General features: G+C 53.1%; 1 long non-coding RNA gene across 1 annotated transcript; it reads left to right on the top strand.

The window, feature by feature from the left end:
* Nucleotides 1-705: 705 nt before the first annotated feature.
* Nucleotides 706-8,799, top strand: LOC308512220. Its single transcript, XR_013995470.1, has 3 exons — nt 706-735; nt 2,192-2,263; nt 8,751-8,799. It is a non-coding gene; the product is annotated as an uncharacterized lncRNA (long non-coding RNA).
* The last annotated feature ends 3,929 nt before the right edge of the window (nt 8,800-12,728 follow it).

Below are 12,728 nucleotides of genomic sequence, written 5' to 3'. Positions count from 1 at the left end.
CTGTGTGTGCCTGTGTGTGCACGTGTCCCTGTGTGTGCCTGTGTGTGCATGGGTGCCTGTGTGTGCCTGTGTGTGCATGGGTGCCTGGGTGTGCATGGGTGTGCATGGGTGCCTGTGTGTGCCTGTGTGTGCATGGGTGCCTGTGTGTGCATGGGTGCATCTGTGTGCCTGTGTGTGTCTGTGTGTGCACGGGTGCCTGTGTGTGCATGGGTGCCTGTGCATGCATGGGTGCATATGCACATGCCTGTGTGTGCCTGTGTGTGCACGGGTGCCTGTGTGTGCCTGTGTGTGCATGGGTGCCTGTGTGTGCCTGTGTGTGCCTGTGTGTGCCTGTGTGTGCATGGGTGCCTGTGTGTGCCTGTGTGTGCACGGATGCCTGTGTGTGCCTGTGTGTGCATGGGTGCATCTGTGTGCCTGTGTGCCTGTGTGCATGGGTTTGCGTGGGTGCATGGGTGTGCCTGTGTGTGTGTGCATGCGTGTGGGTGGTTATATTTCCACAGGCGCGACATGTGGCCAAGGGTATTCTTTTGTTGCATTCTTTTCCCGTGGTGCCCCCTCCTGGGGATGTGCCCGCAACCAAGATCCATGCCCTTGACCGGAATTGAACCCGGGACCCTTCCGTCCGCAGGCCGACGCTCCATCCACCGAGCCACACTGGTCAGGGCAAGAAAACCAATTTCCAACACGCCGTGCTCGCCTGGACATGTCACAGCGTGTGGTTCCGTTCGGTGTCAGGTAGGTTTGTGTTTACAGTCGGTCTTTAGAAATGCCTCTGGTTTGAGCGAGTCTTGGATTTGATGAGTTTTTGTTGTTATTGTTAATTCTCACCTGAGGGTGTCTGTTTTCTATTGCTTTTCAGAGAGAGTGGGAGGGAGGGAGGAAGAAGGGGGGGGGGAGAGAGAGAGAGAGAGAGAGAGAGAGAGAGAGAGAGAGGGGTCGGTGTGAGAGCGACACATCGACTGGTTGCCTCCCGCGCGTACCCCACCCCAACGGGGGGCTGGGCGAGTGAACCTTCAACCCCGGTCTGTGCCCTTGACTGAGAATATAACCCCGAGACCCTTTGGTGTGCAGGTCAGCACTGTAACCACTGAGCAACACTGGCCGGGGCTTTGATGAGTTCTTACTGCGAGTGGCCTTTGATGGGGATAAAAAAAAATGCATTTCTAGCTCCTGATCAGCGTTCGGCACACAAGTCTGATTTCCTTCATGTAATACTTAAATCGGACTGAGTATTTGAGCAGAGCTGATGGGCAGTTAGTTTTCATGCCATGAAGACTGCACACACACACACACACACACACACACAACCTCAAGAGACTTTGGAAGAGATTATGTCTAACTGGAGGCCCGGTGCACGAATTTTGTGCACAGGTAGAGCCCCTAGGCCTGGACGGCTATCAGGGCCGATCTGTGGGACAACCGGTGGGGCGATCGGGGGGCCCCCACAAGCCCCCCCACCTTGGATGGCCTGGGGCCTGCAGGCTGGGGGCAGCCCCTGGTGGTCAGTGCGCGTCATAGCGACCGGCCGTTCTGCTGTTCGGTCGATTTCAATATTAGGCTTTTATTATATAGGATTCTTTTTAAAAAAAATATATATATCTTTATTGATTTCAGAGAGGAAGGGAGAGGGAGAGAAACATCGATGATGAGGGAGAATCATGGACCGGCTGCCTCCTGCACGCCCCCCACTGGGGATCGAGCCCGCCACCCAGGCCTGTGCCCTTGACCGGGAATTGGACCGTGACCTCCTGGTTCGTAGGTCGACACTCAACCATTGAGCCACCCTGGCTGAGCCAATCCTGCTTTTGTTTTTTTAGTTTGCTTTCATTTTATTTTATTTTTAACAATCCTACTTCTTTTCTCACCTCTTCCCTCTCTCCACCCCTCCCCCCTCCTCCCTCTCCTCCCCGCTCCTGTAAACGCCCTCCCCCTGGCATCGGACATTCCTGCTGGGGGAGATTGCGTAGCCCAGTGGCGGGAACCTCCTGCAGGCCGTTTCGGCTAATTAGGGGGGCGATGTCCTAATTCCCCGGGTGGGGGGGAGCGCAGCTGTCTTGAGAAGAATTAGTTTCTGCCCCGAGCAGCGCGCCTATTGGCACGGTTACCTTCGAGAACGAATAACCTTGTCTTGGACCATTTGTTTGTCTTTCCTTCCTGGAACGTTGCTGGCTTCAAAAAATGTAATGAAGAGGTTGAGCCCATAACCAACAAGAAAGCCATTGCCCTGCTGTTTGCCGGCCTGCCTGCGGGCAAGGAAATGCAGGTTTGTACAATATTTTTATTGACTTCTCTCTGTTCTTGGCACAAAGTTCTCCAACAGAATCTGCTTCCCTACAGATAGGCCCCAGCTCTTGTCCGCTGGCCTCTCGCCGCCCGCCACAGTCTGGGTGAGGGACAGCCGGGCTGCGTTGCGCAGAACTGACATGGTGCTTACGGCAACCGGCCTGAACCCCATCCCATGCCCTGGGCTCACTGCTGTGGTTGGCACCCCGACACCTCCGGATGGGGTCTGCCAGCCATCTCCCGTCAGCTCCTGCCCACGGCGTTCCCCTCCGTCTACACGTGTCTTCCTCGGGGGCTGGCATGGGGTCTTTCCTCCGCGTCCTGCATGGCTCACATGCCTCAGTGTGGGTCTCCCTTCCCCGCACAGCAGGGATTTCCGCTCTCCCCCTCCCCTCGTCGCCCACCCCATGCAGCCTGTCCACGCCCTGCCCGTGTTCTCGACCGCTCGGCTCTCCCAGCAGACAAGCATCCATCACCAACATCTCTTGGGAGCTTCTTGGAAAAGCAAGCCCTGAACTTTGCCTCAGACCCACTGAGTCCAAGGGAGATGCTGTATTTCTCCACAGCAGGGGGTCGTACTGTAACAGAAGCCAGACGGTTACTTTCCAGTGTCTCTCTCTCAGGGAGTTCTACCTGGGCAGGGGTGGCGGCGCGAGCGAAGGTTTATTCTCTTGTGGGGGAAATGGAAGGAGAAATTCCAAATGTTTGGATTCGGATAGCAAAGGGGATTTGGCAGCGAGAACGTAGCCTGGTAGGCCACAGTGTGGTGTCGGAGAAGAATTGCCAAGCTCCTTACCTGCCCGTGTGGTATTTCCGGAGCTGTGCAGCGTTCAGCATGCAGGTGCCAGAATTCCCTGTCTCTGCAGTGGAGATGAGGGTGCGCTCCTTGTAGAAGAGTTGTGAAAATTAAAGCAGGAGATTAGACGTGTCAACACCACAAGTACTATCATCACTATCATGATCATCACCACCATCACCATCCCCTTCATCATCATCATCATCACCATCATCACCATCACCATCATCATGATCATCATCATCCCCATCACCACGACCATGATCATCACCATCCCCTTCATCATCACCATCATTGTTATCACCATCACCATCATCGTGATCATCATTATCACCATCCCCTTCATCATCATCGTCATCATCACCATCCCCTTCATCATCACCATCATCAACACCATCACCATCATCACTATTATTACCTCACTATCATCATCACCATCATCACCATCATCAACACCATCATTATCATCACCATCATCACCATCACTATCATCATCATCACCATCCCCTTCATCATCACTCTCACCATCATCAGCATGCAGGTGCCAGAATTCCCTGTCTCTGCAGTGGAGATGAGGGTGCGCTCCTTGTAGAAGAGTTGTGAAAATTAAAGCAGGAGATTAGACGTGTCATCACCACAAGTATTACCATCACGATCATGATCATCACCACCATCACCATCCCCTTCATCATCATTATCATCACCATCATCATCACCATTATCATTATCATCACCATCATCAATACCATCATCACCATTATTACCATCACTATTATCACCATCACCATCATCAACACCATCATCACTACCATCACCATCATCATCAATACTATCCTCATCATTATTACCATCACTATCACCATCATCACCACCACCATCAATACCATCATCACCATTATTACTATCACCACCATCAGCATCACCACCACCACCATCACCACCACCACCACCACCATGGTTCATCGTCATCACCACCATCACATCATCATTATCATCATCACCATCATCACTACCATCACCATTATCACCACCATCATTACCATCATCATCACCACAAGTATTACCATCACTATCATCATCATCACCATCCCCTTCATCATCTCATCACCACCACCACCACCACCATCACCACCATGGTTCATCATCATCACCACCTTCACTACCATCATCACATCACCATTATTACTATCACCACCATCATCACTACCACCACCATCATCACCACCATGGTTCATCATCATCACCACCTTCACTACCATCATCACATCACCATTATTACTATCACCACCATCAGCATCAACACAATCACCATCCTCACCACCACCACCATCACCACCATCATCACCACCATCACCATTATCACCACCATCATTACCATCATCATCACCACAAGTATTACCATCACTATCATCATCATCACCATCCCCTTCATCATCTCATCACCACCATCACCACCACCATCATCACCACCATGGTTCATCATCATCACCACCATCATCACATCATCATTATCATCATCACCACCATCATCACTACCACCACCACCACCATCACTACCATCACCATTATCACCACCATCATTACCATCATCATCACCACAAGTATTACCATCACTATCATCATCATCACCATCCCCTTCATCATCTCATCACCACCACCACCACCACCATCATCACCACCATGGTTCATCATCACCACCTTCACTACCATCATCACATCACCATTATTACTATCACCACCATCATCACTACCACCACCATCATCACCACAAGTATTACCATCACTATCATCATCATCACCATCCCCTTCATCATCTCATCACCACCACCACCACCATCATCACCACCATGGTTCATCATCATCACCACCTTCACTACCATCATCACATCACCATTATTACTATCACCACCATCATCACTACCACCATCATCATCACCACAAGTATTACCATCACTATCATCATCATCATCACCATCCCCTTCATCATCGCATCACCATCATCATCACCATCAACACCATCATTATCATCATCACCACCACCATTATCAATACTATCCTCATCATTATTATCATCACTATCATCATCACCACCACCATCATCAATATTATCCTCATCATTATTATCATCACTATCATCATCACCACCACCATCATCAATACTATCCTCATCATTATTATCATCACTATCATCATCACCACCACCATCATCAATATTATCCTCATCATTATTATCATCACTATCATCATCACCACCACCATCATCAATACTATCCTCATCATTATTATCATCACTATCATCATCACCACCACCATCATCAATACTATCCTCATCATTATTATCATCACTATCATCATCACCACCACCATCATCAATACTATCCTCATCATTATTATCATCACTATCATCATCACCACCACCATCACTACCATCACCACCATCAATACCATCATCACCATTATTACCATCACCACCATCAAGACCATCATTATTAATGTCATCATCATCATCACCAGCATCACCGCCACCATTATTATGACCATCCCCTGCCAGAACACTAGAACAAGGTGCTGACTGGCAGGCACCTCGTTGGCGAAAGGCGACCTGGTCTTCTTTTAGCTCCTCCTTCAGACCCACACCACAGCCTGACCTCTGAGTCAGTGTCCCCACCGGCACCCTTCACCGGAGAACTGTCGCCTTGGCTCCATGCACCACTCCAGCCCTTCACATGCTCTTGGGAAAGTGAATCCTGCCACCCTTCTTGCCCCGGGGGCACCCCGTTTCCCTTAGCGGAGCCTCAGGACGCCTCTGCATATCATTCCGTTTCCGTAGTCACGCTTGTTAAAACTTTGGGCATGGCCAGGCTCTTCTGCTCCCGGACGCATCTCCTGGGAAATGCCTTTCCTCCCGCGTGCCAGGCACCAGCTCGAACCCGTCATTCCGCTGGCATGGGGAAGCCTCGCCGGCTGAGTACCATGGCCGTCCTGTGCTTGGTTCCTGAGCGTGAGAGCTTGGGGTTCTGTGTCTGTGTGTGCAAAGGGATTTACAGAAACGGGGCGAGGGGGGGTGGGCAGGCAAGAAAAGCAAAGGGCATTCCTTCAGGGGGGGACTGTGTGCTCATCACCCAGAGATCGGCTTATTTTTGCAACGTTTCAGAACAGAGTTAGGTGCAGGCCATTGAATCTCACTGGAGGAGGCGGGCGAAAAGATTGCCCGGCCGGTGTGGCTCAGTGGTTGAGCGTCGATCTAGGAACCAGGAGGTCAGGGTTCGATTCCCGGTCAAGGGCACAGGCCGGGGCTGCGGGCTCGGTCCCCAGGGTGGGGGCGTGCAGGCGGCGGCCGATCCGTGATTCCCTCTCATCATGGATGTTTCTCTCTCTCTCTCTCTCCTCCGCCCTTCCTCTCTGACATCAATAAAAATATATTTAAAAACATGATAAAGTCCCTGCTCCCACTGTAATGCCCCACGGCAGCGATTCTCAACCTCCCTCACGCCGCGACCCTTGAATACACAGTCCCTCGTGTTGTGGGGACCCCCACCCATAAAATCATCTGCGTGGCCACGTCCTCACTGTCCTGTCGCTGCTGCGATGAGTCGTCCTGTAAATATCTGACCTGCAGGAGGCATTTTCCTGGTGACACGTGGAACATCATGAAGGCACAGTGATGAATCGCAAAATCGATATGTGATTATGGATGGGTGTCCCGGCGGTCTTAGGCGGCCCCTGTGACAGGGTCCTTCCACCCCCAAAGGGGTCGCGACCCCCAGGTTGAGAACCGCTGCCCTGCCGGCTGCAGTAAGAGCGGGAGGCGGATGGAAACACTGCCCCCTGCTGGTGCAATTGGGAACAGTGGCTCACCGGCCCTGAGATCGGCCTTTCTGGGCGTCGCTGGGCCATGGCTGAGCCCCCCATAAGCTCTTCTCTGCAGAGGGCGGGGGCTAGACACGTGTATTAAACCCACAAGATGGATATGCACACGACACATCCCTAGAGCATCCGCGCGATCATTTCTCTCTCTCTTTTTTAAAAATATATTTTATTGATTTTTCACAGAGAGGAAGGGAGAGGGATAGAGAGTTAGAAACATCAGTGATGAGAGAGAGAAACATCCATCAGCTGCCTCCTGCACGCCCCCTACTGGGCATGTGCCCGCAACCAAGGTCCATGCCCTTGACCGAGAATCGAACCCGGGACCCTTCAGTCCGCAGGCCGGCGCCCTATCCACTGAGCCACACCGGTCAGGGCTCAAATATACTTTTATTGATGTCAGAGAGGAAGGGAGGGAGAGAGAGAGAGAGAAACATCAGTGATGAGAGAGAATCATGGACCGGCTGCCTCCTGCACGCACCCTACTGGGCATGTGTCCGCAACCAAGGTCCATGCCCTTAACCGGAACCGAACCCGGGACCCTTCAGTCCGCAGGCCGGCGCCCTATCCACTGAGCCACACCGGTCAGCGCTCAAATATACTTTTATTGATGTCAGAGAGGAAGGGAGGGAGAGAGAGAGAGAGAAACATCAGTGATGAGAGAGAATCATGGACCAGCTGCCTCCTGCACGCACCCTACTGGGCATGTGTCCGCAACCAAGGTCCATGCCCTTAACCGGAACCGAACCCGGGACCCTTCAGTCCGCAGGCCGGCGCTCTATCCACTGAGCCACACCGGTCAGGGCTAAAATATACTTTTATTGATTTCAGAGAGGAAGGGAGGGAGAGAGAGAGAGAGAGAAACATCAGTGATGAGAGAGAATCATGGACCGGCTGCCTCCTGCACGCACCCTACTGGGCATGTGCCCACAACCAAGGTCCATGCCCTTGACCGCGATTCGAACCCGGGACCCTTCAGTCCGCAGGCCGACGCTCTATCCACTGAGCCACACCGGTCAGGGCTAAAATATACTTTTATTGATTTCAGAGAGGAAGGGAGGGAGAGAGAGAGAGAGAGAAATATCAGTGATGAGAGAGAATCATGGACCGGCTGCCTCCTGCACGCCCCCTACTGGGCATGTGTCCGCAACCAAGGTCCATGCCCTTGACCGGGAATCGAACCCGGGACCCTTCAGTCCGCAGGCCGACGCCCTATGCACTGAGCCACACCGGTCAGGGCTAAAATATACTTTTATTGATTTCAGAGAGGAAGGGAGGGAGAGAGAGAGAGAGAGAGAAACATCAGTGATGAGAGAGAATCATGGACCGGCTGCCTCCTGCACGCACCCTACTGGGCATGTGCCCGCAACCAAGGTCCATGCCCTTGACCGGGAATCAAACCCGGGACCCTTCAGTCCGCAGGCCGACGCTCTATCCACTGAGCCACACCGGTCAGGGCTCAAATATACTTTTATTGATGTCAGAGAGAGAGAGAGAGAAACATCAGTGATGAGAGAGAATCATGGACCGGCTGCCTCCTGCACGCCCCCTACTTGGGGATGGAGCCCGCAACCCGGGCGTGTGCCCTGACCGTGACCGCCTGGTGCATGGGTCAGTGCTCACCCACGGAGCCACGCCGGCCGGGCTAATAGATTTATTTCCGTTACGGGTCATAGAAACAAGAATAGGCCCTGTCCGGGGGCTCATGACTGAATCTGCAGGGATGCCCTGTGATGGGCTGTGAGTGGCTGCATGTCTCTGTGACGCCGGGGGTAGGACAAACGACATGATGTTCTTTCAATAGACGTGTGCGCTGGCGTTCGGCTCCCGGGTGTCATCCGCGAAGAGCCACGTGTGAACATCCAGACGCACCGCCATCCATCCTGGCAGGCATCGCGGCCCGACGTGGCCTCTCGTTGGAAAAGAAAGGACGCCGACCTAAGACGGAACCATCTCCCCAGCCTGTGTGTTATGTCTCAATCGCGGAGGTAGAATATCCGTTTTATAAGATGAAGTGAGGGGCGCCCCGGCTGCACGCGGTGGGGAGCTACAGCAGGGCGGGGCAGCGAGCTGCTCGCACACGAATCCGTGCGCAGGGCCTCTAGTTTATTTATTTACTTATTTTTTAAAAAATATATTTTATTGATTTTTTTACAGAGCGGATCTCCGGCGTCCCCCGGTCACCCGAGGGCCTTCTGTGCGTAGATTCACAGAGTTTAGCCCCGTCGTTGGCGGGAACGGGGAACTCTGCATGGGCATCTCGCTCACACCATTGAGCCCCCAAAACAGGGGATCGCGGATGGGGAATCCAGTCCTTTGGGCCCTTTTCACCGGGACGGCCAGCGTGTGGCACTGTTTCCCCTCAAACGCTGCCTTTTCTCCTGCCCAGAGGCTTGGCTCCCAGTCTGGGCTGCGGACGGGGCTCAGTGCCAACGCCAGGGGCTGGCAAACATCAAAGGCGGCCCCCACCTCACGTCTGTCAACAGAGCGGAGCTTGGAAACCTCCGGGGCCCTTTCCAAAACGCCTTTACCGGTTCCATCGGACACAAAAGTCAGCGGGCGTTCTGTGAAACACTCACTCGTCTCGCATGGAAAGCAGCCCACTCACAAGCAAAAAGTAAGGTGTGTTGCTGTTTTGTTTTTGTTTTTAACGTCAAAAATTTCGTGCACCGGGACCTCCCTGCCCCTCCTGGGCGTGGCTCTGCACGTGTCTGCGTGGGAGCCACCCTGCAACAGGCGCGATGAAGTCTTACCTTTACGGGAAAGGCCTCTCAAGTCTTCTTCTTTTTTTTAAATACATATTTTTATTGATGTCACAGAGAGGAAGGGAGAGGGTGAGAGAGACAGAAACATCCACGATGAGAGAGAATCATGGATCGGCCGCCTCCTGCGCGCCGCCTACTGGGGGTCGAGCCCGCAACCCGGGCCTGTGCCCTTGACCGGGAATCGAACCGTGACCTCCGGGTTCACAGGTTGATGCTCAACCACTGAGCCATGCCGGCCGGGTGAAAATAAGGTTTTTTTTAAAACATTATATCGTGTGAGATTTGGTTAAAATGATACAATTACAATCCAATTGGCTTATGCTTCTCCAAATGTGTTTGGTGAGCAACCCGTCAGATCTTGAACCCGTGTTCAAGAGCCACAAGCACACAAGCTGCGTGTTACACATTTTAGAGAGACTCTTGCCGTTTGGCTATCAAGTGGGGTGTTTTTTATGGTCATTGGTATGGTTTTCTAAATCGACAGCATATCTGAGCAGTCGGACATGAGGACCCCTGGCCCCCGCTGCTGCTGGTTTGGCCGACATTGGGGTTCAGGGAAAGTCAGCCGGTTGCCTCGTCCCCGGGACAAGTGCTCCCTCTTACTGGCATCGGACGTCCTTTGCAAGAATGGGCTTTATTCTTTTACTAGAGGCCCGGTGCACGAAATTTGTGCATGGGGCGGGAGTGGCTGCATCGACTGGCTGCCTCCCCTCCGGGCCCCGACCAGGGCTGGGGACTGAGCCTGCAAGCGAGGCGTGTGCCCTTGGCCGGAATCGAACCCGGGACCCTTCGGCCTGCAGGCCCACACTCTGTCCTCCGAGCCAAATTGGGCAGGAAAGCAATCCCTTCGGTTCCAGTGACGACTGCGGTGACGGAGTTAAACCCTGGCGAAGGCTAATGTAGAATAGACTCTCAGACACACGGAACGCCCGTGGACGGATGGAAGGTGACCTTGGGGGCGGGGACGGGAACGGGCAGGGAGACACAACCTTGAAAAGAAATAGCTTGAGCCCTGGCCGGTGTGGCTCAGTGGATAGAGCGTCGGCCTACGGGCTGAAGGGTCCCGGGTTCGATTCCCCGTCAAGGGCACACGCCCGGCTTTGATCCTCAGTGGGGGGTGTGCAGGAGGCAGCCGATCCATGATTCTCTCTCATCATCGACGTTTCTCTCTCTCTCTCTCTCTCTCTCTCTCTCTCTCTCTCTCTCTCCCTCTCCCTTCCTCTCTCTGAGATCAATAAAAATATCTTTAAAAAAGAAATAGCCTGAAATGGTGTTGCTTGACAATTCCGTGTATTTCTTCGAAAAAGAAATCAATTTCAAAATTTCCTTAAGAAATTCTCCGGTGCACCACAGTCATAGCAAACACCTACTGAATACCCCTTTGTAAAATCTCACAGGCATCAACGTGACTCGTAAAAATAACGCCTCTAAACCTGCCGGCCCTGCAGCTGCGTTTTCATAATCTCGCCGGAGAGGGAAGGGTGCCTCTGCCGACGTCACCCCCAGACAGAATACCTACGTCACAAGAGAATAAAAGGCAGCAGATGTTTGAAAACGGATGTGATGTTTCTTTAAAAAATAAAAATAGTGTGTCTATTCAGCGTCCCTATGCAAAAAGCTCAATTTTCCATTTGTAAAATGGTAATCGTATTACCAACCATGCAACTCTGGCCCGGCCGGTGTGGCTCAGTGGATAGAGCGTCGGCCTGGGGAAATGAAGGGTCCCGGGTTCGATTCCCGGTCAAGGGCACAGGCCCGGGTTGCGGGCTCCATCCCCAGTGGGGGGAGGGGGGAGCGTGCGGGAGGCAGCCGATCCATGATTCTCTCTCTTCATAGATGTTTCTCTCTCCCCCTCTCCCTTCCTCTTTGAAATCAATAAAATATATATTTCGGGGGAAAAACATCCCTTGAAAAGGGCTGGCATCGTCCCAGCGATGGCTGTGATGATTCTATCAGAAGAGAGCAATACAACCACCGGCAGCCCGAGTGTGTGTCTGTGGCCGATGATAAAACGTGCTTATGCCTGGAAGTGAACGTGCTGCAGGGCCCATGCAAGCAGCACACACATTGCCTTAAAGAAAAAAGAAAAAACACAAACCTACAGGGAATCCCTTTGAACACAGAAGGGCTGTTTTTAAAAGTCTTTACGACTTCGCTCTCCAGAACGTGCATTTCATGATGCGACAGGCAGCGCCGTGCATCAAAGGCGCCGAGCCCAGCGGCAGGCACGCACCCTCCGTCTCCTCCCGGCACCGGCGGGCGTCTGCCTACCTTGCCTATTCAAACACACACCCTGGCAGGACCCGCCGTGGCCCTGACGACTGTTTCCGTTCGTTCCCCAGGGAGGGTGGCGACAGGAGCCCGTCCCCGTGTTCAGGCCTCAGGCCCCATGGACGTAGGGCTTTGCACCTTGTGGGGTCATGCTAGTCAACTAGAGGCCCGGTGCACGAAATTCGTGCACTTGGGGTGGTGGTGGTGTGGGGGGGTCCCTCAGCCTGGCCTGCGCCCTCTCGCAGTCCGGGAGCCCTGAGCGCTGCGGCTGCTGTGCTCGCCAGCCGTGAGCCCGACTTCTGGCCGAGCGGCGCTCCCCCTGTGGGAATGCACTACGTTGAGCGTCTTCCCCCTGGTGGTCAGTGCGCGTCATGGCGACCGGTCCTTCCGCCGTTCGGTCAATTTGCATAGCAGCCTTTGATTACATAGGAGGATATTAAGGACGCTGAAGGTACTTCTGAAAGATTGCTGTTTGCAATTCTGAGCATGTTTTTGTTTTTTTCTTAAAAGTTATATTTTTATTGATTCCAGAGGGGAAGGGAGAGGGAGGGAGAGAGAGAGATAGAAACATCAGTGAAGAGAGAGAATCGTGGACCGGCTGCCTCCTGCACACCCCCTCCTGGGGAGGGAGCCCGCAACCCGGGCATGTGCCCTGATGGGAATCAAACCGTGACCTCCTGGTTCATAGGTCGAAGCTCAACCACGGAGCCACGCCGGCCGGGCCTGAGCCCCTTTTTAAACACACT

Source organism: Myotis nattereri (genome assembly GCF_964212035.1).
Source record: "Myotis nattereri genome assembly, chromosome: Y".
NCBI lineage: Eukaryota > Metazoa > Chordata > Mammalia > Chiroptera > Vespertilionidae > Myotis > Myotis nattereri.
Note: the sequence above shows the minus strand (reverse complement) of the source record. Positions and strands in the feature narration are given on the sequence as shown.